The 5530-nt window shown below is 51.8% G+C and overlaps 1 long non-coding RNA gene across 1 annotated transcript; it reads left to right on the top strand.

The window, feature by feature from the left end:
• Positions 1-1665: 1665 nt before the first annotated feature.
• On the top strand, positions 1666-4480 carry Gm33010. The gene is made up of 3 exons (XR_374802.2): positions 1666-1817; positions 2084-2192; positions 4404-4480. It is a non-coding gene; the product is annotated as a predicted gene, 33010 (long non-coding RNA).
• Positions 4481-5530: the final 1050 nt, after the last annotated feature.

Here is a 5530-nt window from a genome sequence, read left to right as displayed (position 1 = left end):
GGGCTAAGTATGGCACAACGGTGGCTCCTGGGCAAGTACGGTGTGGGTATTGGTGGGAAGTGCAGAGGGGCCAATCGACAGAGTTGGTGAAGCTGCAGGTGAAGCTGGTGGAGTCAGGTCACTCTCGGAGACTATCCTTCTCCTTTGCTCCTCCTGACTCTCAGCCCATTTCCCTGCATGGCTTCTTCCGACTGCTTTTCACAACGTGAGTCTGCCACTTCTAGTCACACCTCTGCCTTCCCTCATTGCCCAGTAGGGATACACAGTGAGGGGTTCTGTGACCTCGAGTTACATATTTATTTAAAACTAGTGTACCCTCTACTCCCTTGGTGCAAGATAAAGGAGGCAGGATGTGAGAGCCTTGAAGAGTCTGAAGTCTAAGTCGCCCATTTCACAGATGTGCAAGCTGAGGCTCAGAAAGGAAAGACCTTCCTCCAGGGGACTCCCAGGTATTAGGAGGCAGGGCATGGCCCTGCATAAGCAGCTGTGTTCATTCTCTTTGCTGTGATCAAATTCTGGAGAAGCAACTTAGTGGCACCCATGACTGCAGTGGCCCTGAGGTGCCAGCATACCCAGCATGCACCACTGCAAGGCTGAGATGCTAAGGTCTGGGAAGAAGGGGTGCCATGGCAACCTGGGTTCCATAGCCATTATTATCAGATTTCATTCCTGAGCCCAACCTCTGAGTTTATCCACTGTAATGCCCTTAGCTGAGGATACCTGTCCACCATCCCCCCCCCCCCACCAGTGGTGCTAGTAAGCTGTGTGCCTTTGTTCATCCTGTGTCTTAGAGCCACCCTGAAGCTTTCAGGAGGGCAGTGACCAGACAGATATTCTGAGGGGTGACTCTCCTGCCATCTGGACACCTCTTATTCCATGAAGCCCTGTGTCCTGGGTACGACTCCCATGCTCAGAGGACAGAGAAAGGAAGAAAGACAAGGGAGAAACCCACCCTCTCCTCCTCTATTGAAATACTTCAGGGAGCCCTGTGTGTGGACAGGAAGAGGGGCTGATTCGGGGTCACAGGAGGGGTCGCCCTAGCTCTGCAATAGACAAGTCACTCAGGTTTCTGCAGTGTGAGGCTAGAAATGACACATGTCCTCCCTCTCCAAGGGTGACACAGAGAGGTCATAAGACAACACCTGTCCTCAGGAGCTCACAGAAGTAACAAAGAGTGTGTGTGTGTGTGTGTGTGTGTGTGTGTGTGTGTGTGTGTGTGTGTGTGTGTCTGTGTGTATGTGTGTGTGTGTCTGTGTCTGTGTGTGTGTCTGTCTGTCTGTCTGTCTGTCTGTGTGTCTGTCTGTGTGTGTGTCTGTCTGTGTGTCTGTGTCTGTCTGTCTGTCTGTGTGTGTGTCTGTCTGTGTCTGTCTGTGTGTCTGTGTGTGTCTGTGTCTGTCTGTGTGTGTGTGTGTGTCTGTCTGTGTGCCTGTGTATGTCTGTCAGTGTCTGTCTGTGTCTGTGTGTCTGTCTGCCTGTGTGTCTGTGTGTGTCTGTCTGTGTGTGTGTGTCTGTGTATACACACATGCTAACAGCTGACCAAGCCAAAATGTTTACCCCACAAAGCCAGGGAGGAGGCAAGCCCTTTCAAAAACCTGCTGTGAAATGGAGAATCCATTCTATCCAGGACATCACCTAAGAAGGTTCCATTTAACCCCCAGGACCCCACACCGAGAGACAGAAACAATGATGTCCTTGAATAAGAGGGCCTGCATGACTTTGAGATCCTCAACACTGCACCGCTGTGGCTGCATCTTCCTGTGTCCAAAGCTACAACTGGTTTTCTGTCTCTGACTCTTCTTGACTCAGCAGAACTAAAGGTACATCCCACACTCTGTTCCTCTGCATAGGTTAGCCACACCAACACCACCACCACCACCACCACCAACAACAACAACAACAAACCTGGCTTTCTGGGGTGTGGCCAGGGGCTCACCAAGATCACCAGTGTTTCCAGGAGGTGGTGCTAATTCAGGCCTCTCACTTCCTGCTACTGCTTGGAATAATGTACTTAAGGCTCCTTCATATATGTGAAAAATTTCAGAATTTATTTCCTCTTCAAGGCCGAATAATATTCCATCTGCAGAAATACCCTCGGAATGTATCTCCTTGGTGACTCTGAGTCCAGTCAAGGTGACTGTGAAGACGGACCATTTGTGGATGAGCATTTGGCTTGCTTGTGCCTTTGGACTAATGTAAGTAACATTATGCAAGACAATACAGCAAGCCATGCATGCTTCCTGAGCCACACGTTTGGCACACCTTCGTATAAGAGTTCTGTTCATCTCTATAATGGTTGAAACAGGGGCTCCAAAAGGTTTAATCACAAACCAAGCCCACATCCAATGAGACACAGAGCTTGGCTTTGAATTTGTATCTGCACCCATCCCCCTTCTCTGATTTCTTTGCCTCTTGTATTCTTCAAAACACCTCCTGTATAGGCTGCTCATGCCGACCTCTGAGAGAGGGGTTGGAGCTAGTGTGAGGTAGAGCTGCCTACGTGCCTATGACCAAGGACTCTGACTACAGACTGTCCAAATTCAAAAGTTGGTGCCTCTCATTAACTAGCTCTATGACCTTTGCCAAGTAACTTAACCTCTTGGTGCCATGATTGATTAGTGATGTCTGCTATGGGCTTAGGACAAGGCACACGTGTCTCATAGCTGCCTCTAGACCAGATGAAAAGTTTGCCTGATGCCATACCTTACTTCCAGGCTCCTTCCAGATTCTCGATCTTGAAATCTTGGAAGCAATGATGTTTCTTCCAGACTTTCAGGAGGGGATTGGCCCCATTGAGGATGGTCCATAGCACGGCTCACCAGGGCTATGGTTTCCATCAGAAAGGAATTGCCCATCCTGGCTTACAGTCTATTTTCCCAGCACTGGCAGTATGGGTCCTGAGGAGGAGATTAAAGTCACAGGACCCCTCCCACTCTGAGATCTGCATGAGCTGCGCTGTGAACTCACTAACTCTTGGGTACCGCTTCACGCTCGGGGCCTGTCCACGTTTCTGATGGTTTTCCAAGATCCCCAGAATTTCTTCCCCAAAGTTCCCTTGGATATAAGCTCTCTGCCCTCTTGTCCTCTAGATGGGTTTATTAAAGCAAATCTTTATCTGAGATTCTGGGAGAGGTACCCCTAGAGTCTGCCTAGCAGGATGTCTGTGAACCCCAAGTGCAGAGCAGAAGACATACATATTCTGGACGTGGAGTGGGGTAGGACATGGAGCACATGTCAGTGTGGTCAGGGCTAACAAAAGAAGTGCGCTGGCTGTGTGTGAGTGTCACCTGTGGCTATGGTGACCAGCAAGGACCCATGAGTGGGTAATGACATAGAGACAAAACCAGAGTGGTTGTGGGGAGTTGGAGGGACAACAGTATGGTGGGCGACTCTGTAAGGTCACCTTGAAGGAATCCAGATAGGTGACAGTGCAATGGGTATCATGACAGCCCCTGAAGATAGAGACTGGCAACGATGGAGTGCAGAGGCTCAGAATGACCAGCTCTATGGGGCACACTGGGCCTGTCTCTTGGAGACACTGTACATGCCAGATCAGGTTCAGGGCGAGTGGGTTCTCTCCACCAGTGGAGAGTGATTTGGAGCGAAGGCCTGTCCTTCTGCCAGCACGCCCGGCTCCTCTGTGTCCCAGGGTGATCTTTCACAGATGCCGAAAAGCTAGGAAGTGTAATTACGGGGAAATTGCACTCCGGCAAACGAGTACAAGCCCAGGGCTGCCAGGCCCCATTCCTCACCTGAGCCCTGATTGCGCCCGACAGCCTCACATCTGCATGTGCTTTGCAGAGGGGAGGAGGGGGTGCCGGGACCCCAGCCACTCTGCCCGGGGCTCCCCTCAGTCAAGAAAGGCTGAGGCCTGGGGCGCATTCCTGGATTCTGGGGCCAAGGGAGGAAAGGGGGTGGGCTCTGGGAGGACATAGAGCCTGAACTTGCTCAGCTCTAGCCTCCCTTTTTACTGGCGGAGAAACTGAGGCTAGAGACAGTCCGGGGACACCTGTGAGTTCACATACAGGCAGAGTCACTCCTTCAGCATTCAGCCCACCACCTCTGGGCATGCGCAGCTGGGACCCCTGGCTCCCACCCTTCCATGCTTCTCACACTAGAGGGGAGCAAATGGCCAGCAAGCAGCTGTACATTCCTCAGACACCCCCCTCCCCCTGCCGCCATGCTCTCCAGGGCTGTCCTTGGTACCTTCCTCCTGAGAAGCTCAGAAGCTCCCAGGAGAGGAACCTCTTGCTCTTCCCATGGGCCCTCCTCTTGGCTCTCCTTCCTGTTCCAGGCTAGTTCCAGCCCTTTCTCGCCTAAACCCTCATGGACTTACTAAACGGGGGACATTACATTGTCTCCCACTGCGTCCCTTGTACAGCCACATTTCTTCCTACTGAACACAGGTCTGCCATCTGCTCTTCTGGCCAGGAGCTGCCCATGCCAGGATTTCTCAGGTAGTGCAGGCAACTTCAGCTTATATCCAAAGAAGACATGCAACCTGCCTCTGACCAATGAGAGTCCTTCTCTACTGGAAAGAGACTGGGAGCAGGAAGCTGGCCTTCAGTCCCTCTGAGGTGACAGTAAAGGAAATCCTGAGCCTGGGAATGCTAGACAAGCCAAGACAGAAGGGGTAGATAGGATGCAGAGAGAGTGACTCCAAGTGGGAGCTAGAAATAAGTTACATTATGTAATGTTAGCATTGTGGAACTTCTCATTTCACCCTGCCACTATTTCCAAATGTCTACTTTATCACCTGGGGGGGGGCTCTATTGTCCTGTTCTATTCTAGCCTGATCATTCCTGTCCACTTTTCCAGCTGCAGCTGGAGTTCTCCTCTTGAGACCAGGGGACCTGGTGAATGGTGCTGTCACAACACCAAAGCCTGCTCTTAGGACAAGTGGACTCAGAAGAAGTTGGCAATGCCACTGAGGTAGGACCGGACTGACACAAGTGCTATCCTCCTGCCAGGGTCCGTGTGGCATGGCAATAGTTTGCTAAGAGTAAGTAGGCATCAAACAGATAGATAGGGGGAAGATCCAACAAGCAAGCAACCCGGACACAGCGGGGGCAGCCTCAGTCTGCGAAGAGAAGCAGAGTCCTCCAGTAGACCGTCTGAGGATGGAGCAGAAGCTCCCAGGGGGATTCTCAGCTTAAGGCCTGAAGGCCTGAAATGGGGCAGAGGTGGTGGGAAGCAGATGCCACCCCAATGCCAGTCGCCATTGGGAAGCAGCAGTGTGCAGCCAGCAGAAGCTAAAGGAAGGTGGGTACCCAGGCCACTTTATTCTGGGTGCAAGCCTGGCTTTTCAAAGACCGAGATCTGTCTCGGGTGCTGATCGTGGGTGGGAGGCTTCACTGTTCTCTGAATACCAAGGAGGGATGAGATGTGGCTGGGCCTCCCCTCAGTGACAACTCAAGCATGCTGACCGGCCACAGCTGAGGAGGAGCAGGAAGAGGAGGAGAGGAAGAGGAGGTTGCTCATGGTGTCAAAACACATGGTAACTTCTGCAAACTTCCATGACATCTGTGATCCA

This window comes from Mus musculus, chromosome 2 (assembly GCF_000001635.26).
Source record: "Mus musculus strain C57BL/6J chromosome 2, GRCm38.p6 C57BL/6J".
Lineage (NCBI taxonomy): Eukaryota > Metazoa > Chordata > Mammalia > Rodentia > Muridae > Mus > Mus musculus.
This window is presented reverse-complemented; position numbering and strand designations above follow the sequence as displayed.